At 44.4% G+C, this 11,499-nt stretch overlaps 1 long non-coding RNA gene across 2 annotated transcripts; it reads right to left on the minus strand.

The window, feature by feature from the left end:
* Window positions 1-2,373: 2,373 nt before the first annotated feature.
* On the minus strand, window positions 2,374-10,896 carry LOC117539881. Of its 2 annotated transcripts, XR_004568086.1 has the most exons (3): window positions 10,770-10,896; window positions 2,599-3,284; window positions 2,374-2,507 (listed from the first exon to the last, which is right to left on the minus strand). It is a non-coding gene; the product is annotated as an uncharacterized LOC117539881 (long non-coding RNA). The 2 variants fall into 2 exon arrangements; XR_004568085.1 differs by lacking the exon at window positions 10,770-10,896 and having other exon boundaries at window positions 2,599-3,318.
* Between the last annotated feature and the right edge of the window lie 603 nt (window positions 10,897-11,499).

Genomic DNA, 11,499 nt, shown 5'->3' on the forward strand with positions numbered 1-11,499 from the left:
TGAGCTTCACATCACTTGTGCCTTGTACTGCAACATTTGCAACGTCACAAATAAATGGGGCCAATCTTCAGTCAGATGTGAATGTGTAATCTAACATTTTCAGTAAGAATAATGGACGAAAGGATTGCAAATACAAATACAATGTATTGAAATGTGAACCAAAAGTTAATCAAACATGTTTTAAATAAAAAGCACATAATGGACAGAAGGTGTAAACCTATTAAATGTATAAGTAAACACATTTAGTCAAATAAAGTGACAGACTAGGCCTGTGCAGTTGGTATCAGCTATGGTATCAGCTCCTCCATCAGGCCTGGTCCTCCTCGCTGAGGAAAGCCCCTCAGTCCTCTCCAAACTAACAGACAGGACGTCCATCACACGGAGGTTTCTCCCTGAAGTCTCAGCAGCTCTCTGGACACCACGCTGTCTCAAACCCGTCCACACTGAATATGAGAGGGGGAAAACGAAAAATAATAAATGCTTTAGAGTAGAAATATAAAGTTGACTGTTGAGTTGCTCAGTTTTTTTAGATTGTCAATACTATTACTGTATAACTAATATCTCAGGTTAAGAGGCACATTCAAATAAAGATTGGTCTTTAAATACATTTTGTCTTTTGAATTGTTTGTCTAAAGTCAAGGATCTAGAACTGGTACTAAGTTTTAATGATACAGTCTGGTTATTATGCTGTTTGGAGGAGGCCTCACAGGTAAGAGCACTAACTAGCTTCCATCACATGTACCTTAGCTTGACTTAAATGTATTAAACGTATAATTAAGTGATATCAAAATATAAATAACTAATGTCATGCAAACATATTAATATTTGCTTGATTCCAGTGTTGAATTTAGCACAATTGCATACACACGTTAAGGGATTTTAAGATTCTGAAGTATTATGCTAAAAACTCAAATAACTTAGATTATTATTCATAGTTTTGCTGAATAGTTTCATGTCCGCTTACCTGAGAAACGAAAAATGCGACGGCAGTGTGCAGATGGGGAGCATGTTAGCTTAGCTTAGGTAGCTTCAGCTAGCTCTGGAACTTCCAGCTCCGTGGCAGGAGGTCCAGCCTCGGCTCCGCCTCTTTGCCCTTATTTGGAACAGGCGGGAGTTGAACTCTGATGTCACTGGTCGAGCCGTTAGTGGCTGACTCCGCCTACTAAGGGCTTCTCGGCAAACTCTGCAGAATCCTATGGGTGACGTCACGGACCCTACGTGCATTTATATATAGAGAGGCGAAGTCCCTCCCCTACCGGTGGACCTCCATGGGACCTTATTTCGAAAAAATTATGTATTGAAGTCAATGGAGAGAGAAAGATTTCTTTCGATCCCGTTTGAATTGTGCCACAAATTACACATATGATGTTTGTCAATTTAAAAGATATTTTGCAAGTCAAAAAAAAAAAAATGTGTCGTAAAATTGTGAAGTAACACATTTGTTTGTGTGAAACGCTCAATGAACTACATCTCTGGTCTCGCAGAACAACACACGTCACCAAGATGGCCGACACTACTGTCTTGTCAACAAAACGATTGACTACCCTCACTATCACCACAATGAAACACGTCCAGAAGAATGTCATACAAAGCTGCCTGCCTGCCTTCCTTTGATTCTCTCTGAACTGCCTGTTCTTTTTAATGTTTAATGTCAACCATTTGTGCAGATAGCATGAAGTAGAAAATATCGGCGATGCTAGCGTTAGGATTTCTCCCCCGGGCTTAAATTGTTTATTATAGAATGATCACACCGGTGACAGTACACTTCAAAGGGTTTACGAAATATGACTACTACTCTTACTGTTTAACATTTTGGGTTACTTAATGTTACTTCATATTAAGGCTAATACAAATGACAAGGCTGTAATGCTAACTAACGTGCTAGCTCCTAGCTAGGTAGCTACCCAGCTAGAAATGTTTGGTTCTAAAAACATTCTGAGAATGTTACATTCATTGTTCTAAGAATGTTTTCAGTGGGAAGTTTTCTTTTGGTTCCCAGAACGTTCTTCTGAAAGGTAGGATAACGTTCTCTAAAAACATTGGTAAAATGTTATTGATAACATTGTAATGCCCTACTGTTCTTAAAATGTTTTCAGCTGCAAGTTAGATTTGTTTATGTTGCCAGAATGTTATTATTTTAGAGAAGGATAACATGCTTTATGTTTAAAATATTATGCAAATGTTCTGTGGTAACAATTTACTAACATATGTTTAAATTATTAGAACATAAAGACATCATATTCCTGTAATTGTTCAACTCAAAATTCCTGAGTAAGTGGACTGACCACTGTGGTTATTAGGATGATTTTGATAGTTTACTTAATTATTGGAATTTGACTATTAACACATGTAAAAGGATGAATCGGAATCAGCTGGTGAAAGTAACATTTGTTTATTAGAAAAGGGGATCTGGGAGTGGAGGTTGGTTATGGCAGCAGTGGGAAACAGTTATTCCAGGGTGGAGAGGCCTGGCTGGTCTTGGGAGTGTGGAAGGCCTTGGATTCCTCCTGAGAGAGACATCAAAATGAGTGTGAGGCAAAAGCAGGCAAAGTTGTCAAAGAATATGCTGGTAAAAAGCTAGAGCTGCACGCAACAAACCATTCACAGCAACAATCCGTTCACGGTAACAATCCGGCAGGGAATGAGTGCAGGCTGCAGGCTTTCATAGTGTGGCTGATGAGCAGGTTGCAGGTGTGGTTGATTGGAGATTCCTCCCAGCAGTGTTGAGCAGACCAGCAGGCAGAGGGGGGGGGGGGAGAGAGAGAGAGAGAGAGAGAGAGAGAGAGAGAGAGAGAGAGAGAGAAGAGAGAGAGAGAGAGAGAGAGAGAGAGAGAAGAGACAGTAGAAACAAACACATACAAACACTAATAGGGGTTTCAGGGACGGGCAGTGACAGTTGGTCCGTTCCTCTATATGTCTGTCGGTCTCAAATCTAAAGGGTGCAATAACGATTTGTATCCAATATGCATAAACTTATTGTAAGTCGCTTTGGATAAAAGCGTCAGCTAAATGTAATGTAATGTAATAAACAGCGGACACTGTTTACACAGCCCTCACAAACCACACACAGCCAGATAGCTTATCTAACAGTTAGAACCTACATACGAGACACAACCTTTATAGTCAGAAAAAAGTGTGATTATTTTCTGATATTTTACACATGATATTATGAATACTGTGGGCCTACATACCTTAGTGTGATAAGTGCATGTGAGTGAATATTGGCATGCATATGTTACTGGCCTCAGGCCTAGGGGTACCTGGGCCAGCAGCAGACTCTACCTCTGTATATGAAAAACACAAGGCAGAAATGTTATCTTGTTTTTGTAGCTCAACTGCAGGATTTAATCTGCTCATTTGGAAACAATCCACAACAAAAGCATTTATCTATGCTCATTTCCATGAGGCAACAACACCAGAGATCTGAGGTTACCTACTGTAACCCAGCTTCTATGAGTAAATGGCGCAGCCCTCTAAGGCTATCGCTATTGGGTTATCCCTCTGCGCCCCCGCGCAGCACGGAAACACTTGTAGTCCACGCCCACCCGCTAGGTGGGCCCCACCCTCGGGCTTCCTTCCGGTATAATTAGGAAGGAGGCCCGGCAATCTGCTCCCATACAAAATAACTTTTCTTCAGCTATTCGTAGAGCCAGTGGGGCCCAGCGCTTAGAGGGCTGCGCCATTTACTCATAGAAGCTGGGTTACAGTAGGTAACCTCAGTTCTATTTCGTATATGTGACCTGCTCTATCGAAATCAGTCGCATTGACCCGAAGACACATTTTGAGTTGTATGTTGGAAAGAGGAGATTCCTAGCTTTCTAATGATATCAGGATTGTTTTTGTACTCCAAATATTAAGCGAAATATGTCACATTATATAATGACTGTCACCGAGTCATCACTTTGAGAAAAAGGCCTTCAAAGTTTTTTCTTCTCTGGAATCCATTAGGGCTGTACCCGAATATTCGAATATTCGTTCGTTGGCCAACTATTCGGGTTTCAATTTCATTATTCGGATATTCGTTTTTAAATTTTTTATTTTTTATTTTCCTAAATGTATGCTATCAATAAAGGCGAATTGCCATATTCTTATACTATATTTTTACTTTTGAATTGCACTGTTAAAATGCGGAAATATATACAATCTCAGCCTGTGCTCCTGACATCGCGTTCACTCACAGTCACGAACGCAAACGGCACGCTTCACCTCGCTTCACCTCGTTTCACACACCTGAACACAAAATGCCGAAGACTTCAGCTGTGTGGGACCATTTTAAATTGGACGACGGTAAGAAGAAGGCAGTGTGCCAAATATGCGACAAGAAACTGGCCTACCACGGTGGCAAACAACTCTGAAAAGTCACCGGATGCTGTAAGTAGTAGCCTAGCTTAGCTTAGCTGTTGTCAAGTTGCCATGATGAAGCTGCTTTATCCGCCGTTTAAACAGTAACGTTACACATGATAAAATCGTGCACTTACTTTGCTTGGAAAATAGTTGCAAGCAAGCAACCGAATTGTTTTTTTATATTAGTTTTTCAATTTTATCCGAATAGTGAAAATAATAGGAGCAATGTGGGAACATCTGGGGCTAAGGCAATTATTGGCATACAGTTTGTTCATTTATTTTCGTTATTCATTTATTTAAATACTGTTTACTGTATCTGTAACAAGTATTACACTGTTAGGCCTACTGTTACGGCTATGTTATTAAAAGTATTGTTGTTATAACAGAAATATGTGTTTTGTATCTTCAGGTTGTAAAACGATATAGACGGAATTTGGAACCAGATTTGGTCCCAGAGCGCTGCACTGCGGCTGGGTTAAATGCAGAGGACACATTTAGTTTTAATCATAGACTGTGGTTTTAATGTATGCGAGTACTGAGGCAATAAATAAATATAAATCGTAATAGTATGCTCTTTCTGCGCTTCTGCTTCACGGCGTGTTGTCAGTTGTCTCGGAGCGTGTTAGGACATTTAAAAAAATAAAATAAAATCTCTCCGCACCGAATATTAGAATATTTGCTGCTGATTACTACCGAATATCCGGAGCCCGAAAAATGGTATTCGGGACAGCCCTAGAATCCATCGATCTGATTGATTATTAGCGGAGCAAATGATCAAAATACTACGGAGGGAAGATATTTTCGTTTGGATTACTGGTCTGGGGGAAGCTCGCGAGTGTGTGTGTGTGTATACGCGTGTGTGTGTTTGGGTAATTTTGCATTTGTGTGTATTGTGTTTGTTTCCCGGAGAAAACCTCACGAGAAACACCGGCTGTTGTTATGCCTGCTGTGACGTTAAGTTACTCCGTTCTCCGCTTGTAATTATGCCGTTACAAGCTTCAAAGTTGTATTTATCATCTGAATTTGCCGAAACAAGTTTAATATTCTGAAAGCCAAGACTTTGGTTAATTGAAATCAGATGAAAACAAACTGTAACGGACCCTGCCGTGTTATTTATGATTACTATACGCGTACATTCATAATGTCAGCCGGAGGGAGGGGGGGCAGCGCTGGGAAGAGCAGATTGTGAATGAGAGGTGCCTGTCATCTTCCCTTTACAAGCTTCAAAAATGTATTTATCTTGTGATTTGGAAATAAAAGTTTCATATTCTGAAAGCCAAGACTTTGTTTATTTAAAATCAAACAAAACACCCGAACCCCGAAAAAATAGTTTTTTACGCAAATCCACGTTTATTTTGAAATGAGCCGTTGCGACTTCCGACTGATTTCGATAGAGCGGGTCACATATGGCTTCTCCCTCTAAGGCTATCGCTATTGGGTTAAGGGCGAAGCATGATGTAGTCTGCACCCACTGGGTCCGCCCAGCACTAGAAGCACAGACACACCTGCTCAATAACACCCCCTGCCTGTTGTGCCATGCGTAATGGCGCATCACCGTCCCTGGAACATAGCAAAACATGCCTATCTTCCCGACGGGGTGAAGGCTGGGAACAATACATACCGGCCGCTGTGAGAAAGTAGAGACGAAGGTCCCACCTTGTCCTGCGATCATAGAGGGGGAACAGCCGCTCTCTCCGTGTCAGACAGGTAGGAGAGCGCACAGCTGGATCCCTGACGTCACTCACTCTGACCAGGCACTCCGTACGAAGTGTGTCAGAGTAAAGGGAACATCCCTCTCATACGAGGGGAAAAGGGCCGCTCTCCGCGTGCCGAGAGGCAGGAGAGAGGCGCACCGCTGAATCCCTGACGTCACTCACTCCGACAGGACACCCAGTACAGGGTGCGTCAGAGAGGAATGGGAGACCTCCCTCAAATAAAATTGAATAAAGGAACAGGGGGAAGACCAAGATGCAGCCGTGCAAATATCTTCCACTGACATTCCTCCGTGCAACGCCGTGGAGGAGGAAAGTCCTCTGGTGGAGTGCGCCTTGATACTCTCCGGGGGCTCCACCCCAGAGGAGACATATGCCTGTGACACAGCCTCACACAGCCAGTGTGACAGCCGTTGTGCAGACAGAGGTTGCCCGATCGAGCGCTCTCTATAGTGCACAAACAGGCGCTGAGAACGGCGCCAGGCCGCCGTGCGCGCCACATAGCAGGACAGCGCGCGCACAGGACAGAGGAGATGAGACGTGGCTTCTTCCTCCGACCTGTAAGGAGGGGGGAATAAGCCAGCCAGGGTGATCACTCTTGACCTAAAAGAAGACGGTGTTTCTTGTATCCCATGGAACTGCTGGGGGAGAGGCTTCTCTGTGATGTGCCGTAATGGTCGTCATGGTGACGTGCCACGCCATCGCTGCCTGTGAGGCAAAAGGGCTGCGAGGGAGTTTCCACACGCTGCATTTCACTCCGTCTCTCATCATGAGCGCGTACACGCCCAGAGGATGAGAGGTGTGTGTATGCTGTCCACACGAGGCGTTATAACGGTGCTCGTGGATTTATTATGACCGTGTGTAGGAGGCATATCTGGGACAGAGGAATGCCGCGAACTCTGCAGTTTATAAACCAATAGGTTAAAAACAGCAGGCTTCTGCAGCGAATGAACCACCTCTGGAGTGTCCCCTTTTGGAAGAGACCCAAGGGGATCACCACGTGACCAGCTGACGCCAACGCCGAGCAGCTGCGTCACGGAGAGGGCTGTGTGGGTTGTGACATGCCGGAGGAGAGCTGTCAGTTTCTCCACTCGCTGCGCGAGAGCCGCGCTCTGCTGGCTGAGTTTAATTCCACTCCAGATAACCGTTTGTCTGAGAGGGAAGAGGACAGCTCTTCTTCCAATTTATTATGAAACCCAGGCTTTGACAGATGCGATACAAGAGATGTACCGTCTGTAAAGCGACTTCCTCCCTGGAGCGAGCCAGCAAATAGCAGGTCGTCCAGAGGAAACCACCTCTCATCCCTCCTCTGTGTAGCGGCTCCAGCCTTCTCTACACAAAAATGGGAGGAGCCAGGAAATATCCGAACGGCAGACGATTGTCTGGTCTGATATTCCCTGAAATGAGAAACCGCAGGAATTTCCTGTGTTTTGGGATGAGGGGTACGTGGAAGTATGCATCCTTCAGGTGGAAGTGAACCAGTCGTCCTGGTGAACACATTCCAGCACTTGTTTGATCGTCAGCATGTGGAATACTGACAGATCGAGGATGTCTCATTGCCCCAGTCTTTTTCGGGATTAGAAAATTAACGGGTGAAAACCCCTGATTTTCCTCCCTTTGAGGAACCCTGGAAATATCCTCTTTCAACAGGAGTTCCAGCGGCTCGGATTGGAGCGCAAGACATAGCTTCTGGGAGGACAGGAGTGTTTCCTGTATCCCATTGAACTGTGGGGGGGGGAGAGGCGAACTGCAGGGTGTCCCCTCTGCTGATCAGCCTGCTCAGCCATCTGACCATCAGACACACGCGCTGCCACCCCGAGAAACACTCTGAGAGCGGGTGCACATGCTCGAGATGTGTTGTGGTCGTCATGACGACGAGCCACGCCAGAGCCCTCGCCGCCGCTGCCCGTGAGGCAACCCAAGGTGGGCCTAGAGCAGGGGTGCCCAACCTTTTTTGAACCGAGAGCTACTTTTAAAGTTGCCAGTCTGCCGAGATCTACCAGTCCAAATAGAGAGGCGTAGCCATTACTGACAGCCTGCTACCAGATAAATACACACTTCTTCTTGTATAAATCTGACCTTTGTACGATTAATACTCCATAAAATACTGCAGATCCTTTATTTTACCTCTTTCTAATCTACACACATACAAGTATTTAACTGAAGTTACACAACAGTGTTGTTGATACAGAGTTGGAGTTTATTCACACGTCACTACAGTGGGTAATGTTTTCAAGAAACATTGAACAGTGCTGCCACATATGACACAGGAACAAAATAAAAGACTCTGAACCCTTTCTTTGTCCTTATATAAAATTAGTGTTGCTAAAAAAGTATAAATTAGGCTTACTAATAAGACAACTCAGATCTGAAGCTACACAGGAATCTGCTGCCAAAGTACAATAAAAAAGACTAAATTAATAGAATCAAACCCTTTTTTTGTTGCATTTTAGTAGAGTATAAAAATAAATGCATTTAAAATAGGATGCAAGCAACACTAGTTTCTTAACCTGAATTGATAGATTATAATCAATTTAAGTTTGCATTATTATACCATTTTGTACAATAATTATAATGAATAAGTTCAAACAAACTCAAACTTACAGCTGATTAATAACGGTATCTAACTTGAGTTTTTATCATATCAAAAACCTGTTGAAATGCTACTGTTATTTTTATTACGCATCGGCAGCCTCCAGGAAAGCTTCTTTCACAACTTCGCCATCTTTGAAAGACTTCATGTGTTTCGCAAGAACGTGACTGACACGATAAGATGCTATGGTAGCAGCCTTGCTCTTGTTGTTGGGCCTGGTGAAAATGGACTGCTGTGCATTTAGCTGTCCTTTCAGGCCCCTCCCCTTTTGGAGCGTAGGGCAGAATTAGGAAGGAATTCCGTCTCGTAGCGTTTGTGCACTGTTTTGAAATGCCGCTCCTAAATTACCCTTCTTCGATAAAGCCACGCTCGCATTGCAGATGAGACAGATGGACTTTGAATTGGAATAGATACAAACATAATCATCCTCCCACTCGGAGTGAGAATTATATATGTTTTGCTTGTGTGCGGACTGTCACTCCTGTTGACATGGACAACATTAGCGAACTAGTGCACTGCCCACCAGCCGCGCCCCGACAAGTCACGCCGGCCAATCACAAAGCTTTGATGCGTTCAAGTGCATTATTCTGGCACAGGAAGATTATGTTATAGGACATTAACGATAAAACAGAATATTGTTGTTCTATTTTTAGACACATCTCGCGATCGACTGGGAATCTCCCCGCGATCGACCGGTCGATCGCGATCGACTGGTTGGGCACCCCTGGCCTAGAGCGAAAGGGCTGTGAGGAGGCCTCCACACGCTGCATTTCACTCCGACTCTCATCATGAGACACGTACACGCTCAGAGGATGAGTGGAGGTGTGTGCAGTGACATCCACATGAGGCGTTACCACGGCGCTCATGGGCTTATTGTGACCGTGTGTAGGTGGCGTATCTCGGACAGAGGAATGCCGCGAGGTCTGTGGTTTAATAACCGAAAAGTCATAACCACCAGGCCTCTGCAGCGAACCCTGCTGCCTACTAATCAACAGATTGGAGGCAGCTGGCCCTGATTTTCTTCCTCTTGGGGAACCCTGGAAATAGCCTCTTTCAACAGGAGTTCCCGTAGCTCTGCTTGGAGCGCAAGCCACTGTTCTCGGGATGACAGGCGTGTCTCCTGTATCCCGTTGAACTGTGGGGGGGGGGGAGGCGAACTGCAGGGTGTACCCTCTGCTGATCAGCCTGCTCCTCCATCTGTCCATCAGACACACGCGCTGCCACTCCGAGAGAAACACTCTGAGAGCGGGCGCACATGCTCGAGATGTGTTGTGGTCGTCATGACGACGAGCCACGCCAGAGCCCTCGCCGCCGCTGCCCGTGAGGCAACCCAAGGTGGACCTAGAGCGAAAGGGCTGCGCGGGGCCTCCACACGCTGCGTCTCACTCCGACTCTCATCATGAGGCGCGTACACGCTCAGGGGATGGATCGGCGGTGTGTGCAGTGCTGCCCACATGAGGCGTTATAACGGCGCTCATGGGTTTATTAAGCCGCGTATGCGTGCTCTGACCCAGGTAGGCTGTGCTTCAGTAACTGTGCTGGTTTGCTGAGGAAAAGAGGGAGCAGATTGCCGGGCCTCCTTCCTATTTATACCGGAAGGAAGCCCGAGGGTGGGGCCCACCTAGCGGGTGGGCGTGGACTACAAGTGTTTCAGTGCTGCGCGGGGGCGCAGAGGGATAACCCAATAGCGATAGCCTTAGAGGGCGAAACCATATACAAAATAGAACAATAAGGCAACAGCATCCACATAACAACGATGACATCATGGTAAAAATACAACAGAAATGTACAATAAAATCGTCACACTCAGAACTCACTGTTATCCTCACACTCAAATTCCAATACAATACACACACTTCAAAGAAACATATACAACCTATATGCATAAACACAATCTACCTCTATCTACACCAAGCAACACGTGTCTACATAGTAGGCTACTGTGTAACCTTAGCGTTAGCTCCGCTAGCCGTTAGTTCCACTTGCGTCACATTGCACATAACTATACATAACTGCCTAAAACAACGATTAGACATATCACACTCAATCACAACACACTCATAACAATTATACCCCTATACTGGGACACTATGGTGTCATTTGAAGGACTTAGAACCCACCTGTATTATGAAAAACACACGAGGCAGAAATGTTAGCTTGTTTGTAGCTCAACTGCAGGATTTCATCTGCAGGTTTCTGCCCTTGCAGGGTTTTAGATCCTCCCGAGTGGTATCGCCCTCTAGTGATCAGTCCGCCACACAGTTGCAATGTAAGTTTAATGACAACTTCTAAAGAGACAACAATAAACAATATGGGGGTGACACTTTTTTAACTTAACTTATTTTTTTTTAACAATGAACTGGTTTAACCCTTTACACATACATTCGTTTTTATACGTCCTATTCATTTTCTCAATGCGCTCATACATCTTAAGAAAGTTATCACCACAAATGTTAAGAATGTTTTTAGAGAACGTTATCCTACCTTTCAGAAGAACATTCTGGAACCAAAATAAAACGTCCCGCTGAAAACGTTTTAAGAACAGTAGGGCATAATGTTATCAAAAACATCTTAAGAAGGTTATCAAAAACATCTTAAGAAGTTTAACAAAACTGTTCTGTTACAGCTAAGTTTACTCTTGTTTGCATTTTCTGGGCTATTCTTTGTGTGCCTATTGTGCCTAGTCGTGGTCCCTTTAAGAATCAGGATGACATCATCAGATGGGTGTGTCAGGTGATAATTAGAGAGGAAATAGGCAAAGCATGGCTCTGTGAGCAATGTGTTATTGTTTGTTAGAAATCCAGCTACATCTGCATACGTCTTAATGCTTTGATCGCATCGTATGTAAGT

Source organism: Gymnodraco acuticeps, unplaced genomic scaffold (assembly GCF_902827175.1).
Source record: "Gymnodraco acuticeps unplaced genomic scaffold, fGymAcu1.1, whole genome shotgun sequence".
In the NCBI taxonomy this organism is placed as follows: domain Eukaryota; kingdom Metazoa; phylum Chordata; class Actinopteri; order Perciformes; family Bathydraconidae; genus Gymnodraco; species Gymnodraco acuticeps.